The sequence below is a fragment of the Nyctereutes procyonoides genome, unplaced genomic scaffold (assembly GCF_905146905.1).
Source record: "Nyctereutes procyonoides isolate TBG_1078 unplaced genomic scaffold, NYPRO_anot_genome, whole genome shotgun sequence".
Taxonomy (NCBI): Eukaryota; Metazoa; Chordata; class Mammalia; order Carnivora; family Canidae; genus Nyctereutes; species Nyctereutes procyonoides.
In genome coordinates, this window is record NW_026575036.1 from 6,541,468 (window position 1) to 6,563,611 (window position 22,144).

At 37.0% G+C, this 22,144-nt stretch overlaps 1 long non-coding RNA gene across 3 annotated transcripts in view; it reads left to right on the top strand.

Annotated features, from left to right (window-relative positions):
- The first annotated feature begins 1,522 nt into the window (after positions 1 to 1,522).
- LOC129505556 (uncharacterized) overlaps positions 1,523 to 22,144 on the top strand; it is a 35,360-nt gene continuing 14,738 nt past the window's right edge. For 2 of the 3 annotated variants that reach the window (XR_008663555.1, XR_008663553.1), the window contains exons 1-8: positions 1,523 to 1,636; positions 1,761 to 1,852; positions 6,018 to 6,119; positions 8,770 to 8,888; positions 11,871 to 12,253; positions 14,160 to 14,231; positions 17,367 to 17,466; positions 20,597 to 20,719. This is a non-coding gene — a long non-coding RNA (uncharacterized LOC129505556). The remainder of the gene's footprint in view (positions 1,637 to 1,760; positions 1,853 to 6,017; positions 6,120 to 8,769; positions 8,889 to 11,870; positions 12,254 to 14,159; positions 14,232 to 17,366; positions 17,467 to 20,596; positions 20,720 to 22,144) is intronic. The other variant, XR_008663554.1, reaches the window with a different exon arrangement.

The window sequence follows — 22,144 nt, forward strand, 5'->3', positions numbered from 1 at the left end:
AAGTCTAAATTCAGGGCATGACAAGGTGCTATTGGAACCTTGAGAAGGTTAATATAGAGAAGACACTTAGCTCAGTCTTAAGGACATTTGATAATTTGATAATTTTTGATGACCCGAAGGACATTTGGGAGGTGATGGGTCGTTGAAACCAAAGGTTCGTGAAAATTTAGCTAGGGAAAATCAGTTGGAAGAAGAGCATCATAGAAGAAGTTACATGCAGATGCTCAGAAGAGAAAGAACATACCACGTCCTGGGTGCTGTCAGTGTAGCTCAATCTAGATGGAGCACAATGTGAGTGAGATCACATGAAAATAAGCTGCAGAAGTAAACAGGACTAGATTGCAGTGTGCTCAAAGTACTATTTCCTCCTCCTAGAAATATTTTGTTTGGTTGTCTAAGCTAGTAATAGGAATTAGAATCAATACTGAACTGCTTACTAATTAATTTATTAAACCAAAGCATAATAATTATTAAGAGTATCAGTACATGTCAGTAATTACATGCTAGGCTTTCCTATAGAATATATAGAATGGTTATATGGTTAGAATATATTTCCTGTAAAATACATAGAACAGTTATTTCCAGAGCTTAAAGAATTAAAGGGGGTGGGGGGTGGGGGTTGTAATTGCTAGTTTTAGAGCGAGCATTTAGAGAAATTGTACCTTCTTAATACTATAATACAGTCCCAAGGGAAAAATATGATGTTAGAAAGTAAAGGCAAGAGTATACAGCAAAATAACGAAAATAGTAAATATTGTAATAATGTGAATAGAGTATTTTTTTTAATTTAGTCATTTTTCAGAACAAATGAATGCCACCAAAAACAAAACAAAACAAACAACAACAACAAAACGGTATTAGCAGTAAGACTGGGAATATTTCATCCAGGCCTCACACACTATTTCCCAGAACCTTGGGAGGAATGTTCACTTATTTTGGCAAAATGGCGAGCAACTCTCTCTACTACTGGATATTTTAGCTGGGGTCAAAATCGCAGATGGAAATAACCTCTTGGAGAACAGTTCAGCAGTATCGCTTCGCTTTACCACATCACGAAGAATGCGCTTCCAAGATATAAAATCCGGGACTGCGGGGCGAAGGGCAGGGAGGGCGGTACCGTCTACGGCATCAGCGTCTACAGGCTCGGGCCGCGCCAAATTCCTCGCAAGCGCGAGTAGTGAGAGCTCGGGGCAGCTCGTGTGTTCCGAGGATGCTCCGCAGGCGAGAACTCTGGTCTGTGCTTAGACAATTTGCCAAGTTCCTCGTGGAGACCCGTTCCCTTTCCTTTTGTTTCGTGTCTTCTCTTTATCAAATCTGCGTGGAAAAACCCACATCCAGGGGTAGAGACGGCACAACAAAGCCCTGAAATCAAAGAGACACCCTCGTCATCCTCAATCAACCCGCGGCGCAAACGCAAGGACACGAAGTGTGAGCCGCTGGGCACCCGTAGCTCAGATTCCCAGGCTCCTACGCGGGCACCGGAAGTGGCCGCCCAGCTTGACTTCCGCTTCCAAAGCGCTCGCTCCCGGGGCTCGCGTCCTGGTTGTTGGTAAACCACCAAGGAGTCTGAGAGCGTGGAGGCCGCGCGCCCTCTTTCGGTCGGCGGAGGCATCGCGGTGTCACCTGTGCAGAGCAGGTAAGCCGGCGCGCAGAGTCTTCCCCATCCTGGGGGCGGTGGCGCTCAAGGCATCCACCTGCCCCTCCTCAGGTCCTTCCTCCGGATCCCTCGTTAGCCCCCCCTTCCCCCTCCTTGCTCTCAGGTACCGACCGCGCGGTGGCCCTTGGACGAAGTTCCTCCGGCCTCTCCAGCTTCGCCTTAGACGCAGGGAGGAGTGGACGGCCAGTCTCATAGGTGTGAGGTGGTGTCTCGTTGTGGTTCTGATTTCCCCGGTTTGTGATGCTCCATATATGTTCGTGTGTCTGTTGGCCATCTGCATGTCTTCTTTGGAAAAATGTCAATCCAACTTCTGCCCATTATTAAAATTTTTTTTGAAAAGTTAAGTTGTATATACCTTTTTAAAAAATTATATATTTTGGTTATTAACCTGTTGCTGGATGTATGATTTGCAGATACCATCTTCCATTCAGTAGGTTGTCTTTTGTTCTGTTGATGGTTTCCTTGTCTCTGCAAAAGCTTTTTAGTTTGATGTAATTTCATTTGTTTTACCGTTAAGCTTTTTGTTTTACCTTGCCTGAGGAAAATGGTTCAAAAAATTTTACTAAGACTGGTGTCGAAAGCTGACTACTTGTGTTTTCTTCTTGGGGTTTTATGGCTCCGTGTGTTATATTCAAGTCTTTAATCCATTTTGAATTAATTTTTGTATATGGTATAAGAGAGTTGTCCAGTTTCACTTTTTTTTTTTAGCACGTAAGCTGTCCAATTTTCCCAACATTATTGAGGAAGAGACTTTCTTTTCCCCATTGTATGTAATTGACCATCTAAGTGTTGGCTTATATCTGGGCTCTGTCTTCCATTCCATTGCTGTGTGTGTCCATTTTTAAAGAAAATTTTTTTAGACAGAACATAAAGACTCCTAACTCTGGGAAATGAACTAGGGGTGGCAGAGGGGGAGGAGGGCGGGGGGTGGGGGTGAATGGGTGACGGGCACTGAGGGGTACACTTGACGGGATGAGCACTGGGTGTTATTCTGTATGTTGGTAAATTGAACACCAATAAACATTAATTTATAAAATTAAAAAAAAATAAAAGACAAAAGCCATAAGAATAACTATAACCACAAAAATTTGTAAATGGATATACAATGTAAAAATAAGTAAATTTTGATATAAATAAAATAAAGAAGGGGTTAATAAAAGTGTAGTTTTAATGTAGTTGAAAAAAAAGAAATTTTTTTAATAATAAATTTATTTTTTATTGGCGTTCAGTTTGCCAACATATAGAATAACACCCAGTGCTCATCCCGTCAAGTGCCCCCCTCAGTGCCCGTCACCCAGTCACCCCCACCCCCCGCCCTCCTCCCCTTCCACCACCCCTAGTTCATTTCCCAGAGTTAGGAGTCTTTATGTTCTGTCTCCCTTTCTGATATTTCCCACACATTTCTTCTCCCTTCCCTTCTATTCCCTTTCACTATTATTTATATTCCCCAAATGAATTAGAACATTTAATGTTTGTCCTTCTCCGATTGACTTATTTCACTCAGCATAATACCTGGAGGGTATTATGCTGAGTGTGTCCATTTTTTATGCCAGTACCATACCGCTTCGATTACTGCAGCTTTGTGTATGGTTTGAAATCAGGGGCATAATACCTCCAGTGTTGTTGTTCTTTCTCAAGATTCCTTTGGCTCTTCAGGATCTTTTTGTTGCTTCGTACAGATTTTAGGATTCTTTGCTCCAGTTTTGTGAAAGACGCCTTCAGTATATTGATGGGGATTGCATTGACTCTGTAGTTTGCCTTTGGGTAGTGTGGACATTTAAACAATATAAAGTCTTCCAATCCATGAGCATGATAGATCTTTCCATTTACCTATATTTTCTTCAGTTTCTTTTACCAGTTAACCTCTTTGGTTAAATTTATTCCCAAGTATTTTATTCTTTTTGGTGCAATTGCAAATGGATTATTTTCTTAATTTCTCTTCCCAATAGCTCGTTATTAGTGTGTAGAAACTCAACCGTATGTAAATTTTGTAGTCTGCAGTTCTGCTGCATTAATTTGTTCATTCTAATAGGGGTTTTTTTTTTTGTGGTTGTTGTTGAACATGCTCTGTTTTTAATGATATTGTAGGGAGAAATAGAACATGGTGGTTTTGAAGAATCAGAGTGTGATTTAAGAAGATTCTTTCAAGGGGATCCCTGGGTGGCGCAGCGGTTTGGCGCCTGCCTTTGGCCCGGGGCGCGATCCTGGAGACCCGGGATCGAATCCCACATCGGGCTTCCGGTGCATGGAGCCTGCTTCTCCCTCTGCCTGTGTCTCTGCCTCTCTCTCTCTCTCTGTGACTATCATAAATAAATAAAAATTTAAAAAAAGAAGATTCTTTCAAGAAGCTTAAAGTGAGAGAGAGGTTGCAGCCAGAGGAAAATGATGAAAAAAAAATGGCAAGTAAGCTTCTAAATTTTGTTGAAGCTAATACTAAAATGGTTCTGTTTTCCCAGTGTGTTTAGGGGTTGGGCATTTAGAAGGGGCATAATAGTGATGACAAAGCACTTAGGAAAAGTCATGCTAAGATTCTGAATACTTGCTAGTAAGGGTTTGCTGTAATTTCATCCCACTGAAGGGAAATTAAAACATTATTTTAAAAAAAATAGAAGTTGGTTTAACTGGTAATTAGGAAAATATTTTATTCTCATTCTCTGCATGACAACTTTAAATTGGTGTATAAGGTAGCTCAAGTAAGTAAGGAATGCTTCTTAATATAATTTTTCTTGTTCAGGAGGTCTTTGTTCATGTTTAGTATTAATGTATGATTTGTTTTATCAATATCAGAGTTAAACATAACCCACCACTACCCCATAAATAGGAACAAGACCCAGAATAATGGAGACCTTCACATGAGGAAAAGTGAACTTATAGTTTCCTAGCTGGGTTAATAACATTAATAAAAGTGCATTATTCCTGTCTCACCCCTCCTGTGGCATATATACTAACACCTAAAGTTATTTGTCCTATTTTTTTCTCCCAGCCTTTTTTTTTTTTTTAAGTAAGTTGGCTGACTCTGGAAAATTCTGGAGGTTCCTCAAAGAGTTAAAAATAGATCTGCCCTACGACCCAGCAATTGCACTGCTGGGGATTTACCCCAAAGATACAAATGCAGTGAAACACTGGGACACCTGCACCCCGATGTTTCTAGCAGCAATGTCCACAATAGCCAAACTGTGGACGGAGCCTCAGTGTCCATCGAAGGATGAATGGATAAAGAAGATGTGGTCTATGTATACGATGGGATATTACTCAGCCATTAGAAACGACAAATACCCACCATTTGCTTTGACATGGTTGGAACTGGAGGGTATTATGCTGAGTGAAGTTAAGTCAGTCAGAGAAGGACAATAATCATATGGTTTCACTCATACAGGGAATATAAAAAATAGTGAAAGGGAAAAAAGGGGAAAGGAGAGAAAATGAGCGGGAAATATCAGAGAGGGTGACAGAACATGAGAGACTCCTAACTCTGGGAAACGAACAAGGGGTGATGGAAAGGGAGGTGGGCGGGGGGTGGGGGTGACTGGGTGATGAGCACTGAGGGGGGTACTTGACGGGATGAGCACTGGGTGTTATACTATATGTTAGCAAAGTGAACTCCAATAAAAAAATATACCAATAAATAAATAAGTAAGTTGGCTGTTCACTTTCTATTAGGAGATACTCTCCTAGTAACAGCTTCTGCTATTAAAGTGGTTACAAATTTCAAGCAGGTGAGAACCTTTGTATAGCTTTCTTAGTATTAAAGTTTTTAAATTTCAGTAACTTGACTAGCATTTAGTGTAATTATAGTTTTTAAGTGTTTAAAATGACAAATATTCTTTTTTCCCTTTTAGTTTAAATTCAATTAGCCAACATATAGTACATCATTAGTTTCAGATATGGTTTTCAATAATTCATCAGTTGCATGTAACAAATATTCTTTTGATAGTCATTTTAAAATCAAAGCTCAAAGTTTACAATTATATTAAATATCAAAAGTACCTAAATGATGTTGAATTTATTCTTTTTTTTCTTTCCATCTTTTCCTCCCACTCAGAATTACCTTTTAGAAAATTTTAAATAAAGTTCTTTTGGGGAAAAATGCTACACAAATCTAACTATGGATACAAATATATATGTATATCATTATTGTAAATAGATGTATGTGTATAAATGTGTGTGTTTGCAAATCAGAAAAGTGTTCCTCAGTCACACTTGCAGATGATTTTCAGATGTGTAATAAGCATCTAAGAACATTTTGTAATTCTGTAAATTTATATTACACACATTATAACATTACATTAGAGGTCTAAGATCATTTGGGTCATAGTATCATAGAAGAGTGATCTCTAAACAGACTTTTGTTTTTAAGTAGTCTTCATACCCGAAGCCCAAAGCGGAGCTCAAACTCGGGACCATGAAATCAAGACCTGAGCCAAGATCAAGAGTCGGATGTTCAACCAACTGAGCTACTCAGGTGCCTCAATCTCTAAACAGTTTTGATCTGGCCCGTCATCTGTTAAAAAGTTTTGACTGAAATCCTAATATATGTATATTTATATATTTATAAACTAGACACATATACTATCGTGCTATAATTATGAATGTTATAATGCCTATGCAAAAAAATTAAATAAGTAAATCTTTTCTTCCCATATTTCAGTGAAGAAAAGTGTCCACAGTTTTTAATATGAGTTCTCACTATATTTACCACTTAAACACTGATGGACTTCCTTGCTCTCTTATCTTTAACCATTATCCTGCAAAGCTGCAACCACAGATCCAACTACTGCTTTCTCCAGTCCTATACCTGGTCTGTCGTGGAAGGACCACACCCTGCAGATAGCATTTGACGTCAGCTGCCCCTTAAATACTACTTGGAAATCCTACTACATGGCCCTAGTAGTTCTCAAACCTTTTAGTCTCAAGACTCTTTTATACTCCTACAGATAACTGAGGACCCCAAAGAACTATTGTCCATGTGAGTTAAACCCAGTGATATCTGCTATATTACATAAGAAAACTAAGAAAAATTTAAAATATTTAATTCAGCTAGAATAATAAATTCAAAACATGTTAAAGAGATATAATATCCTTTTAATTAAAAAACAACAATTTTTCCAAAACAAGAGAAATTAAAAAGAATGGCATGTTTTACATTTTTGAAAATTTCTTTCAAAACTAAAACTGTACTAGGAGTCATTATATTCTTCACTGCCTCACACTCAGTTAAAGAAATTAAAGCCAGTAAAAAATGTTAATTTTATTAAATCCTGACTCATAATTGTACATCTTCTTAATATCCTGTATGATGGAATGGGATGTAGGCATAAGCACTTGTTTTGCACACAGGAGTAGTGTTGTCTCAAGGAAAAGGAGTTGTGCATTTGTCAAGTTGCAAGAGGAACTAGTTCCTCTTTTATGGACACCAACTTTACTTGAAAGAACAACTGACAAACTAAAGTAACTCATTTGGAAAATAAAGCGAGCCTGTCACTTCAAGGAAAACAAATGACAGCATTTGTTGCCAATATGACAAAATTAGAGCTTTCTTTTTTTAAAAAAAGATTTTATTTATTTATTCATGAGAAACACAGAGGCAGAGACACAGGCAGAAGGAGAAGCAGCCTCCATGTGGCGAGGTGGATGTGGGACTCGATCCCAGAACCCCAGGATCACATTCTGAGCCAAAGGCAGATGCTCAGCCACTGAGCCACCCAGGCATCCCAAAATTAGAGCTTTCAAGTCAGAATCAGAATTTTGGAAAACCCATATTCTTTACTGTGAGTCTCACAGTAAGACTTCTCTGATGAGATTGTTGGTGATAATAGTGTGATTTTTTGATATTGTAGTGATTTGAAATGTGTTTACATTGGGAAGAACTCCATAACTTAGGAAACCACTATTGTCCAGATGAGAAATGTGATGTTACAAGATCCATTCAAGGTGCAGGATAGACCAGTGGATTTCACAGTAACAGTATGAAAAATTCTTTGATATGGTTTTCAAATTCTGCATTGCAACTAATCTTTAAGAAACCACACTTGTTGAGTTTTAGTGTAACAACAAAGAATATACAGTTCTCTGAAAAGACCGCATTTCTTTGTGAGGCTGAACCATCTTCGTATACTTCAACTACATTAACATATTGCAGTAGTTTGAATGCAGAGGCAGATCTTCTGTTAAGACCAGACATTAAAGAAATTTTCAAAAATGTAAAACATGCCATTCTTCTTAATTTCTCTTGTTTTGGAAAAATTGTTGTTTTTTAATTAAAAGGATATTATATCTCTTTAACATGTTTTAGATTTATTATTCTAGCTGAATTAAATATTTTAAATTTTTCTTAGTTTTCTTATGTAATATAGCAGATATCACTGGGTTTAACTCACATGGACAATAGTTCTTTGGGATCCTCAGTTATCTGTAGGAGTACAAAAGAGTCTTGAGACTAAAAGGTTTGAGAACTATTAGGGCCATGTAGTAGGATTTCCAAGTAGTATTTAAGGGGCAGCTGACGTCAAATACTATCTGCAGGGTGTGGTCCTTCCACGATAGACAGGGTATAGGACTGAAGAAAGCAGTAGTTGGATCTGTGATTGCAGCTTTGCAGGGTAATGGTTAAAGATAAGACAGCAAGGAAGTAGGAGTTTGGGCAAAACATGAATTGATCTACAATGGAGTCATGGCTGCACTGGAAGAAAAGTGAGTCCAAGAGGATGCTACTGGGTGTGGACATTAAGAAGGAGTCTGAAGACCAGATCACAATAAAGTTAGCTAATGAGTGGACAGAGAAAACTGTAAGGATAAGGAAATCGACAAGCTGTGTGGTGAAAGTATGCAGAAGTAAGTAGAGTCAGCCCTCATTTTGCAGGCTAGGAGACTAAGGTGCAGTGACCTGGCTGCCCTGCCTGAGTGCTAGGACTAATACTTGAGTTCAGGTGTTAAAATGCAGAGTTGGCCGGCCAACTCTTTATGCTGTATGTGGTGTGACTGGCCGACTTTCTTTTATGAATGTGAAGTAAGTAGTGTATAAAAAAAGAAGTGACAGTATTTTTATTATTTAAATTTTTTAAAAGGAAACATTTTTTAAAAACATACATTTTTACCTTTCTGATCTAATGCAGGTTTCTAAAGTATTAGAGGAGTTTGATGTTGAAGAGCAACCGAAAACCATTTAGAAAATCACTTTTCCAACATTAAGGTTATAAAATCCGAAGTAAAGCAACTGAAGAGTAAAGAACACGTAAGAGGATTTTATTTCTTAATGACTGTCCAGTGTTCAATCTTTTTTTTTTCCACTGTTCAATCTTGATGAGTTTTCACCTGCTTTCTTTTGACCCCATCTGTACCCCCACCATGGCCAAGGGCCCTAGCATATAAAGTTTAGTAACATTGATTTGTATTATTACTGGAAAAACTTACACTTCTTGTGAGTTTATTGGGATTATATAATTAGTTTGATTTAGCATTTTAGGTTTTACATTTCACATAGGCATTAACTTTTGTATGGTGTCTACTTTGTTCTGGGCACCACATTAAGTGCTGGCTTATGGCAGGAACATTACAGTGAATCTGCCCTGGGAGCTCCCAGTGTCATGGGGAATACACACATGCACACGTATGATAATAGGGACATGCAAAGCACAGTCGTTGAACTCTTATCAAAGGGCTGAAAAGCGGGATTTGGGAGGACTTCACAGAGGGAGTAATGTTTGAACAGGTTTAAAAGGTGAGTGAAATAAGAGTTCTTAATTAGGGGCATTGTAGGAAAGAAAAGGAGGTTGCTTATTCAAAGGCTGAAAGCAAAGGAAAGGGGCATATGGAAGAGTGACGCTGTCAGAGAGACTCTGGGTAGGGAGAAGGAAAGGAGATGGGCAGATGAGGCCAAACAAATAGGGCTGCAAAGAGCTGTTTGCATCATGCCAGGAAATTCACTTATCATCAGTGGAGGCAGAGTGATGATATACTGTCCTAGGAAGGCAGATCTGATAACAGTGTTGAAGATAAGGTGGTGTGAGTGTCTTGTGGCCAGCAATCAGATCAGAAGGTGGCTGCAGTGATCCAGGATGGTAGAAGGCCTGAACTAAGGGACAGTGTAATGGGAAAGAACAGCCCAGATATGAGTGACATTTCCGCTATAAACTCAGAGGACCCAGTAACCCACTGGATGTGGGAATGCAGACAGCAGGCTCAGGAAAGGGTGTTGTTGAGTGATCAGCAGTATCCTCAGATGAGCCTCAGGTAAGATGAGCAGTAGAGTTGCAGTTGTTTCTCTAAAGCAGCTCTAATTCGTGAGTTCTCCCTTAGGGAGAAAACACACATATAGCACATTCAAAACAAGTAATTTGATGGAAAAAAATAAATAAGAAAAAGTACTGAATTTTATGAGAAAAAAATAAAAAATCTGAATCCCAAAACCAGAATGAATCCTAATGTTTACAGTAGTATATATCCCATATAACATCTGTGTCAGTTAATTTGCAAAGAGAGGTATGCTCAAATGTATACTAATAAATTGTGAGGGAATTTTTATTGGGGCATTTGAATAAATCAGAGTGCCTCCCATTACTATTTAAAGTGTCCTAAACGAGATCATGTTTGTATTCTCTTATCTATCCTTTATATTCTTTGATGAATTAGATATTATGTGTTTTATCTTCATGTCTACTTCCAAAAATTTAACAGTAGCCAATGAAAAGAGTTCTTGTGTTTGTTTTTACAGTAGCTAAGTGCAAATTACTTTTTAAATTTGGTCAACATCTCAGAACATGAGAGACTCCTAACTCTGGGAAACGAACAAGGAGTAGTGGAAGGGGAGGTGGGCGGGGGGAATGGGGTGACTGGGTGACGGGCACTGAGGGGGGCACTTGACAGGATGAGCACTGGGTATTATACTATATGTTGGCAAATTGAACTCCAATAAAAATATACAAAAATAAATAAATTTGGTCAGTATCTATAACTGCTGTTTGTCAGATAAAATTCTAACCATATTATCGATAGGAAGACTTGTATAAATTTTTTATATGCATTATGCTGTGTGGAATTATTAGCTTTATGTATTTGCTATGCATTTGGAGAGTTAAATGGGTAACAAATGTCTCAGTAGTTATGAAGTGCTACAGTTAAAATTTGCCATGTTTTACAAATCAAACACAGGGGACAATGTTAACTTCTAAACCACTATAGCAAAGTCTGGCATCTCTCATACTCATATGTACTTGTTACATATATGTGCTTTCTAAAGGCTGCTACTTAGATGTAGGTTTTCATTCAATATTAAGGAACAAAAACAATGGATCTCAGATATGCAGTTTTAGACTCAATGATGTCATTAAATATTGATATGAATAATTTAGCCAATAGATGCTCGGATTTAAGGTTAACACGTTTTTCACTTATATGAAAATATCTCCAAAGAGCATGTTTGCCAGGAAAGTGATTGTTATTTGTACTTAAGAATATAAATACTGTTTTTAGCGATTCTAATGTTTTTATATAATGTTCCCTTTTCTACCACACTCTACTCCCTGTTACCCTTACCAGCTATTAAAGTATAATATTAGAATTACTAGATCTTCCTATAGTTACTTCTGCTGAGATCAGAAAAACTCATTAAGGCCTGCCCCACATATAAAATATGATCAGAATGCTCAATTTTAAAATTTCCCATCGAAAGATGAATGGATAAAGAAGATGTGGTTTATGTATACAATGGAATATTCCTCAGCCATTAGAAACGACAAATACCCACCATTTGCTTCAACGTGGATGGAACTGGAGGGTATTATGCTGAGTGAAGTAAGTCAATCGGAGAAGGACAAACAGTGTATGTTCTCATTCATTTGGGGAATATGAATAATAGTGAAGGGGAATATAAGGGAAGGGAGAAGAAATGTGTGGGAGATATCAGAAAGGGACACAGAACATAAAGACTTCCAACTCTGGGAAATGAACTAGGGGTGGTGGAAGGGGAGGAGGGCGGGGGGTGGGGGTGAATGGGTGACGGGCATGGAGGGGGACACTTGACGGGATGAGCACTGGGTGTTATTCTGTATGTTGGTAAATTGAACACCAATAAAAATTAATTTATTAAAAAAAAATAAAATAAAATAAAATTTCCGAATGTTTAGTTTTTAGCCTGAGGTCAACATACCTTCCTAAATATCATGAAATTCCCTAAGTTTTATGCAAAATTCTGATATGAATGTACCTTTTTTCTCAGGGAAGAAAGACTTCTTGTAACCAGATTCCCAGAATGGTTCATGGCCCTAAAATGATGGTTGATCACTGGACTGGAGACTGCATTCTCATGTTTACTTTGATTTGCAATCACTGTAGCAAAGTATTGAGTGCCACCAAGAGGCAACCTTAATGTATTTTTTGCTTTCATCTTAATGAATTTTTTACTTAAAATGAAATTGTACCTACCCATGGATAAATGTTTCTCCCCTCCCCTTCCTTGCTCTGTGTTTTTACAGTGCATTTTAACAGGAGATGGCAGTCAGCATGTGTATAAGAAACTGTCTGTGTGCTGGAGCTAAACCAAAGTTGATATGTAAAGGAAATCCTTAGGTATTAGGAATCCGTGATACAGACAGTGCTCAGGTAACATTCTGGGGTTGGGTCATAGGAAAGGAACATGAATATTTCTTAGATTTTTCTATATTTGAATCAAAGTATCCACTTACACATTAATTATTAAATTATAGAAGAGTTTGTTTTATGATCCATAAACCAGATTATAGTTATGTTATTGCCAGTTTCAGTTTAGCTTTGGTTGATAATTTTTTTTTTTTTTAGTTCATGCTGCTGTTCTGTGTTTTTCCATTGTGCAATGTATCCCAGATAAAATGACTAAGCTGAAGGTTATAACTTAAATTATACATATGTTTATTATTGTACTTTGGGAATATGTGATTTGCAACCTAAATAATGTAGCAGTCTTTTTGCAAAAACATAAAGTGTATCCCAAACTTGAACTTACCCCTTAGCAAGATTTGAGGTACAGAATCATGATAGAATCCCAGAACGGAAAAATTCATTTGGTTTATTGTTCTGCTCAGGAATAAACAGTAATAAACTATCCCAAAAATGTGAGTCTGTGGAACCCTATACAACTTCTTCTGGTAAGGGATTTCAGGGCTTCAGGCTTCATTGACCCTTCTTTCCAAGAAGCTCTTCCTGGTTTCATAATATTCTGTCTTACAGCTCAAGCTCATTGTTGTGGTTCTGTCCCATAGGGTGATCATTTTACATTTATTAATAAAAATATTTTATATTCTTAAAAACTGATGTTTTCTTTTAGTGTATTCTTAATTAAATAAGAATTTAGAGAAAAGTAGAAAAATCATAAATTTTAATTATAATTGTAAACATTTCAGGATCCTTTTATCAAAGATTGAGTTCATAACTGTGTTCCAGCTAGACCCTCTAAATACAAGAGCTCGCTGACTGCTTATGATAATCCTGTGACAGTATTACTCCCACTTTACAAATACGAAACTCTGATAGAGAAATTAATTTTTTACCTATACTAAAATAGTTACTAAGTTTATCAGAAGTTCAATTTAAACTCATGTCATTTATCTCCATGTCCAATGCTTTTAACAGATCTTTCTTAAATTATTTACTGTTGTCAGTGAAGGACAAACTAAAATTAACTTCAGGGTCTTTTTCTTATAGAAGTTTTAAAAAGTCAGTTTCAGTAGTTATTTATCGACTATTAAAAGTTTTTGGATGAATGTAATAGCAATGGTAACTTGACATAGTAGGAAGAGGAATTTAGCTATTCATAGGTCATCCTGAAGCATTCAAATGTGCCATAAAAATAACCAAGGCATCCCTAAGCTCGTTGTGATCTTTTTTAGGGGGCAGAAGAGGAAGGTGGTAGAGACATCAATTAGTTGTCTTATAATAATAAGAACATAACATTATTTTCTGATAAATGTTAGACACTATTGTGTCCTCTCCTAATAGTTTTATTTGTATTATCTTAATGCTTACAAACACTTAATGAGATCAAGTCACTTCTTGTTTCCATTTAAAGTTGCAGAACCCGAGGCAACTTGCCCAAGTTACTAACTCCTAGAGCAGGGACTCTTCCTGCAAGTTTTGAGTGTTGAGTGACTCCAGGGAAAGTGCCAACTAACGAAAAGGAATAACTCTGTATGCAGGATACAAATCAATGTCCTGTTAGTAAATTGATCTGATCAAGTAGTTGGGAATGTGATGGACTAGACATCTTGCCTCTTGCTGAAATTTGGAACTACTCTAAATGTAATGACCTAAGAGGCAAGGAAAATCAGGAGAGGCATGGCTCTGAAAGCAGCTTGGATGAAACAGCACTTGTAATATTGGGAGGGTGTGTCCTGCAGAGTGGGAAAATGAGATTTATTTTGTTCCTTCGTAAATTGGGTAAAATTCTTATATTTTAAGAATATTATCAGTGAGGCCTCTTGCTTCACATTTTTCCCACTATTTACAAAACTGTCTCCTTTTCTCTTTAACACAGGAATTTCAGAAACAGCTTACTAAAGCTAAAAGAATAATGATCATAGGGAATGGCGGCATTGCACTTGAACTGGTTAAGTATATATTTTTAAATACTATTTAAACACTGCTCTATGATTTATGTGATTGGCAAACTAGAAAACATCTTGGTATTCTGAAATTCAAAGATAAATGTAATTGTTTTTCATATATTTTCAAGGAAAATATCGACTGTATTTTTAGTTTTCATGGAATTCATAGTTGCAGAAATGTCATTGTAAAACATGAGTTCAGGAAATATTTTATGTCTCAAGGGTCATACACAGGTGACTAGATAGATGTAACCCATAGATGTGTTTGTTAATAAGCAAGTACTATATTGAAAAACAATTTCAATATGCACACTTTTAGAGATTTCTAGTCACAGCCCCCACCACTTTTTATTGTTTATACCCATCCTGCTTCACTCATATGGTTACCCATCTGGCCCATGACTCCGTTTCAAGATATGTGGTACTCCAGCTCTTGGTTTTTAGAAGTTGAAACTTTGATGCAGGAGCAGCTGAGTTCTTAACTTCAGAGCTCATTGCTGAAAAACCAGAGGCTAGAATTGTACATAAAACAACCAGATATACAATTGAAGGTATAGCATCTGGTTCATTAATTCACAAATGAAATTGTTTAGTTTTATATAGAAAAAAGCTATAAAAAAACACTGAGCAAAATATTATAGCTGGGGGAGATGAAATATAGATATTTATTTGCATATCTTATATGACTTAGATTTTCTAGGGTTTTTATTTTTTTGCATGAAAAATATGTATAATTAAAATTGGAAATTTAGTGAATTTGCACCTTTGCAAACATGCTACAGTTGGACAGCGCTTAATTTTACAGAAAATGCAAGTGAGTTAAAAAAGAAATACAAACCTCATTTATTTTTTTTAAACCTCATTTATTTTTTAAACCAATTTTTAAAAAGTTTTTATTTATTCGTTTGAGACAGAGAGAGAGCATGAGCCAGGGGAGAGGCAAAGGGAGGAGAAACAGACTCCTTGTTGCCCTGTGCTGTGCCAGGAGCCTAAAACAGGGCTCCATCCCAGGACCAGATTATGACCTGAGCCAAAAGCAGACACTTAACCATCTTAGCAACCCAGGTACCCCTCAGTTTTTTATTTTATTTTATTTTATTTTTATTTATTTTATTAAGATTTTTTATTTATTTATGATAGAGAGAGAGAGAGAGGGGCAGAGACACAGGCAGAGAGAGAAGCAGGCTCCACGCAGGAGCCCAACACGGGACTTGATCCCGGGACTCCAGGATCGCGCCCTGGGCCGAAGGCAGGTGCCAAACCACTGACCCACCCAGGGATCCCCTCAGTTTTTTATTTTAAAAGAGCTTTTTGTTTAACATTTACCCTATAAAATTTTAAAAGTATTGTGTAAGTTTTGAGGGTGCTAAAAGTTGACAAAATGTTAAAAGATTTGGTGGCTAATTTTTTTATTTAATTACAATTGACATACATTATATTAGTTTCAGGTATACAATAGTGATTGAATATTTTTATACATTATGATGCGGTCATCTCAGTAGGCTTGATTACCACTCTGTCACTGTGCAAACCTATTACAGTATTTTTTTTAAGATTTTATTTATTTATTCATGAGAGACACAGAGAGAGAGGCAGAGACACAGGCAGAGGGAGAAGCAGGCTCCATGCAGGGAGCCCAATGCGGGACTTGATGCCAGGACTCCAAGATCACACCCCTAGCCAAAGGCAGAAGCCCAACCACTGAGCCCCTGTGCAAACTTATTACAGTATTGACTGTATTCCCTGTGATGCACTTTACAGCCCTGTGACTTACTTATAACTGGAAGTTCGTAAATCTTACTCGTGTTCACTTGTTTTGCTTGCAGGCCAGTGGCTCCCCTGTGGCAACCACCAGTTCTCTATATCTGAGCCTGTTTCTGTTTTGTTTTACTTACTTATTTTGTTGTTTTTAAGTATTTTTTCTAGTTTAACTTACATGTATTTAAAATAATTTTACTGTAGTTAACATACAGTGTTATATTAGTTTCAGGTATACAATATAGTGATTCAAGAATTCAATAATTATTCAGTGCTCATCAAGATAAATATATCCTTAACCCCCTTTATTTCACCCTTCCCCCTACCCACCTCCCCTCTGGCAATCAACAGTTCTCTGAATTTAAGAGTCTAGTTTTTTGTCTCCTTGTTTTGTTCCTTAAATTCCACATGAGTAAAATCATATAGTACTTGTCTTTCTCTGTCTGACTTAAATTTCACATAGCATAAAAGCCTCTAGGTCATCCATGTGTAGCAATGGCAAGCTCCTACTCTTTTTTATGGCTGAGTAATATTCCTGTGTGTGCTATATATATATATATATATATATATATATATATCACACACACACTACACACCACATCCTCTTTACTCATCTATGAACGGACACTTGGATTGCTTCCATATCTTGCCTGTTATAAATGATGCTACAGTTAACATAGGGGTGAATATATCTTTTTGAATTAGTGTTTTTGTTTTCTTTGGATAAGTACTCAGTAGTGGAGTTATGGAATCATATGATAATTCTAATAATTTTTTGAGGAACGACCATACTGTTTTTCACAGTGTCTGTACCAATTTGCATTCCCACCAGCAGTGCATGAGGGATCTTGTTTCTCCATACTCTTGCCAACACTTGTCATTTCTTATCCTTTTTGTTCTCGCCATTCTGACAGGTATAAGGTAATACCTCATTGTGGTTTTGACTTCTCTGATGATAATTAGTGATGTTGAGAATCTTTTCATGTATCTATTACCATCTGTATGTCTTTGGGAAAATACCGGTCAGGTCCTCTCCCCATTTTTAATTTTGGTTGTTTTGTTTTGTTGTTAGTGAGTTGTAGGAGTACTTTATATATTTTAGATATCAACCTTTTATCAGACAGATCTTACCTTTCATATTAACCATGTATATAACATCCAAAAAACACATTATGTTTACACTCAACTCTTGATTAAAAGATCCATTTTATATCTGTATCACAAAATATTAAAATGAAGTGATCAAAACATGTAACTCAGCATGCTGCATATACATGTATGAGAATCATAATATTGCCTAAAAGCTTGAGAACACAAGCATACTTCTTGCCTTGCAGTTTTTAGATTATTTGAATTTTGAATTGAGTTTATCTCTTTAGAAGGAAAAAAGAAGCACAGAACAAAGCTGATGCTGGTAATATGGGCAGTACCTTGGGACCAGATTGGCATAAAGGCTTGAATCTTAAAGGTACAAAAGAGGTATGTGTTCATGTACTAATTAAACATGTTTAAGATGCGGGACACCTGGGTGGCTCAGCAGCTGAGCATCTGCCTTCGGCTCAGGGTGTGATCCCGGGGTCCCAGGATTGAGTCCCACATGGGCTTCTTGCGTGGAGCCTGCTTCTTCCTCTGCCTCTCTCTCTCTCTCTCATATGAATAAATAAATAAAATCTTAAAAAAAAAAAAACATGTTTAAGATGCAATTTTAAATTCTTAAACCATTCATTGAAGACTGATTACAAGTAAGTCAAATAATTGTTAGGTTACTCTATTTAAAATCCAAAGCGCTAGGATAGACAGGACCAATGGCACTTGGCCCAGTTACTAAAGATAAGTTGAGTACTTAGTTCATCTAAAACGGACTCTTGCCCCAGAGAGATTTTTAATTTCTCAGGCAGAGAGATTTCCAGACCTACAGTGAATATAGCTGTCTTATCTTTTAATCTTTTCTCAAAGGTCACTTCATATGCATTATGATATTTGGTTATTGGATGAATTCTAAATAAAATACATATTTAACACCCTAATTGGATAAGCAGATGACTTGCTTTTACTCATTTATTAGATATTGGTTTTTAAATAGTTGTTAAAGGGCTGTGATATTTAAATACTTTAAGGAGCATACATGGAGTCCTTATTACTATGTATGATTTATTTTCAGCCTTGGATGGTTTGGAGGGGAGCTGGCTTCATGGCAGATCTAATTTTTGTGATAGGAATTATACAAAATCATTTCTTCCTGCACTTTCAGATCCAAAGATTAATATTATTTTTAATCTGAGAACTTAAGCAGTTTGGTTCAGTAAACATTATCTTTTACGTACTTGGCACTTTACTAAGGTTCTGGAATGTAACAGTAAGTGGGCATGGACCTGCCCTCAAGAGGTTTTTATAGTCTCTAGCAGTTTAATTTTTTAAAAACTATAATTATCAGTGAGGCTTATATTCATATTATTTATATTTTAAATCATGCCCTTGATGTTACCTGCTAATACAACTAGTTGTTCTCTTAAGCTCTGAATGGATTTCTGCTCTCTCCCTTCATGCATAGAAATTGAGAGGCTTATTTTGGAGCATCCAATGTGTTTTCATTTATATTGTAAGAATTATTTTTTTCTTTATGTTTCTGTAAGTGTATTGTAATTTTGGGGAGAAGTATTATGGTAACTAGTATTTCTTTTAGTTTTCTCATAAGATTCGCATTGAAACTATGTGTGAAGTAAAATCTACCTTAAGGAAGAATTTGGAATTTCTAAGAAAAAGTCTTTACTTTTTCCCCAAAGACCATTATAATCAGTCACAACTGATAAAGGCAAGTAATAAAATAAGAAAAAATACAATACCACCAATTTAAAAGGAAGAAAACTTAATCTTACTGTATTAAAAAGGTAAATTTCCATATGAAATTTAAACATAAAAAGTAAAAATGAAACCATTACTTAATATAAGTCATTTCATTTTCATTGCTTATTAGTCTTCACAGTCTTTTTTTTTTTAAAGAATCTTTTTTTTTTTAATTTTTATTTATTTATGATAGTCACACAGAGAGAGAGAGAGAGAGAGGCAGAGACATAGGCAGAGGGAGAAGCAGGCTCCATGCACCGGGAGCCTGATGTGGGATTTGATCCTGGGTCTCCAGGATCGTGCCCTGGGCCAAAGGCAGGCACTAAACCGCTGCACCACCCAGGGATCCCTAGTCTTCACAGTCTTGATCATTTGTATTCAGCTTTACATTTTACATGGGGCTCATGGTGCTATGACCACCACAGTTCTGTGAGTCAATCACAATATCTTGCAGATCAAAACAAATACAAACTAAAAAAATCCTTTATGCTCTCAGAGGTGAAGTGACTTCCCCCAAATCCAACAGATTAAAAAGCCTATAAATTTGGGATTTAGAAACAGATCTAATCCTTATTCCACACTTCTTTTGAGAACTACCACCATTTGAAGAAATACGCTCAGCCAAACCAGCGAATGAGATAGTCCACTGTTTTTGGATTCATTGAATTTTCCATGGGAAAAAGTAGTGTTAGAGTTTGAATATGAATAGTAGGAAAACATTGAAAAGTGAGTTATCTGTTTGGACTAAACTCTCAGTGGAGTGTAATTGTTTAATATCTTTGAAGACATAATTTATAAAGTGATTATCAGTTTAAATTCACTTTGTTAGAAGTTCTTTGAATTTGAAGGAAAATGTTTAGAATGCCATAATTGTGTAAGTATACCCAAAATAAGGAGAGTGTTGATTGCCTAATAATTATTTAAGCAAATGTGCCTTATAAAAATTAAGAGGTCCGCTTTAAATTCCTCTCCTGCCTTTTTCTTTCTAGGCATTATATTCACATAATGCTAATGATAGCTGGTGGGGATTTCATTTAAAAAATAAAGTTGGGTTAGTTTGTTTCTTTTAATGAGGTATGGCCTGTATATGTGGAATTGACTACTGAAAAGATATATGGCTGTGATTTCATTGTCAGTGCTACAGGATTTATACCAAATATAGACCTTTTTCTCTGTGGCAACAATGTAAGGTGAAATTTTTTGTCCTGCTATGAATATTTTTAAAGTAGTATGAGATTCCTGATTCTCAAGCCTAAATGTTCATTATTTTAGTGTAAAACTATCTTAAGGAAGCTGAAAACAATTTAGTTTACATTCATGTTTTGATATGCAGTATTTCATATTGCCTACAGTCCGTAAGCAGTTAACATCCCAGCAGTAAGAATCCTCCTTAATGGGACATAATGCACAACTCATTTGTCTAAAGGTTGATGAATTCTTACAAATGATTCTTTTAAAGAAACTATCTGGTATTTTCTGCCTTTTAGCACTTGAAACTCACAAAACTGAGAAATACTGTTGTTATGAGTGGGGTGTGTCATATGGTTTACTGAGTGTTCTTGATGAAAGTCTAAGAATTTTTTTAGTTGGTCTGTCCTAGATATTCTCTAGAGATGCAGCGGAGATGTCTTTGCGGCTGTTTTCTACTTTCTCACTACATATCAGCATACCAAGGTGTAAAAATTTGACTTGTTCTTTTACTTGAGAATGAAGACGACATCTTTCATTTTTCTTCTCACATATGCTTATCAGGAACATTGTTTAGTTTGATCTAGGAGAAGATGGTGGCCTGAAAGCGGATGCTCACATGCACACGTCTGTTTCTGATGTCCATGCTGTGGGTGACATCTGCACTGCATCCTGGCCGCCCAGCCCAGCCTGGCAGTAGGTGAGCCAGCATCCATGATCACGCCTTTTTATCAGATTCTGTCTGACAGTGACGGAGTTGCTAGCAGCAAGTGCAATTTCCTGGTTTTTCCCACTTTGCTACTTTAAGTAGGAAGCTATCATTGAGTTTTTTGTGACATTTTAAAAACAGAATTTTTCCCCTTTGGTAAGTTATTCTAAAGTGATGGAACAGACTTGGATGTCTTGTGATTTAAAAGGAATTATGGGCTATTACTTTGTTTTTTTGTCTTCAAATACTTTGATCACTGTCCGTGGAACTTTATGTGACGACAGAAACGTTCTGTGCTTTTGCTGTATCCAGTCAGGTAGCCACTAGCCACAGGTCTCTGCTGAGCACTTAAAATGTGCTGAGTGTGACTGAGGAACTGAATTTTATTTACATTTAAGTTTCAATAGCTCCATGTGTTTAGTGGCTACCAGACCGAACAGTGCAGCTTTAGATGAATAACTAACTGTATGGATGGATGATGACCCTATGCGATTCTGAGGACCCAGTTCTGTTCCTGTGGGAATTATGACTGAAAAAACTTCCTAGAGTGAACACCATTCCTCAGCTGAACAGCTCTGTCCGACCGGGTGGCCACTTCCTCCTGCCCTCAGTGCTGCCGGCCTCCCCATGGCAGAGCAGAAGTCCTTAAAGACAATGCTTAGGCCATGACCGTAGGTGAGGTGGTCTTAGGAAGAGTAGAGACACAGGTAAATACCACGGATAAAGCAGCCAGCCAACACTCGGTGAGAGACCAGCTCCAGAGGTGGGGGTTTTAGTTCCTCAGATTAACTATGGAGTGTGAAGTAGCAGAAGAGCTAGATGTATTTTAAGAGGCAGCTTCAGTTCTCTGTATATTTTTACATACAGCAGAGATAACAATCATAGGAAGAGTACTTTCAGCCTGTTTCTAAACTACCAGCTTGTTTTCAGTTTCCTCTGCAATCATTCTCTGTCACTTCTGTGGCAATCTGTCATCAATTCTCAATTAGGAACTAGAGTTTGTAGGATTTTTAACATTTTAAACTTTGTAGGAAAATTTTATCTTTAATTGGTGTAATAGTCTGCTATAAGCAATATCCACAAATAAACAGGTGTCTTTTGCTTGAGTGAATCTAATAGACCTTGAAATAATAAATAAGTACAAAAATTAGTTTTATGTGATCCAAGACCCAAACTGGAAGGACCCTGAGGCTAGTATACATTAACTAACAGTCCAGCAGTGTGATATTGAAGGCTGCCTCCACTAGCCAAGCCATTCTCAAGCATTGTGCTCAGTTTGCTCTGCTCCCTTACCACACACACTCCCTTTCACTTCATCAAACCTATCTTGTTTACACAGGAGACTGAATTAAAAAAAAAAATTTATCAGGGCACCTGGGTGGCTCAGTAGGTTAAGCATCACACACTTGATTCACC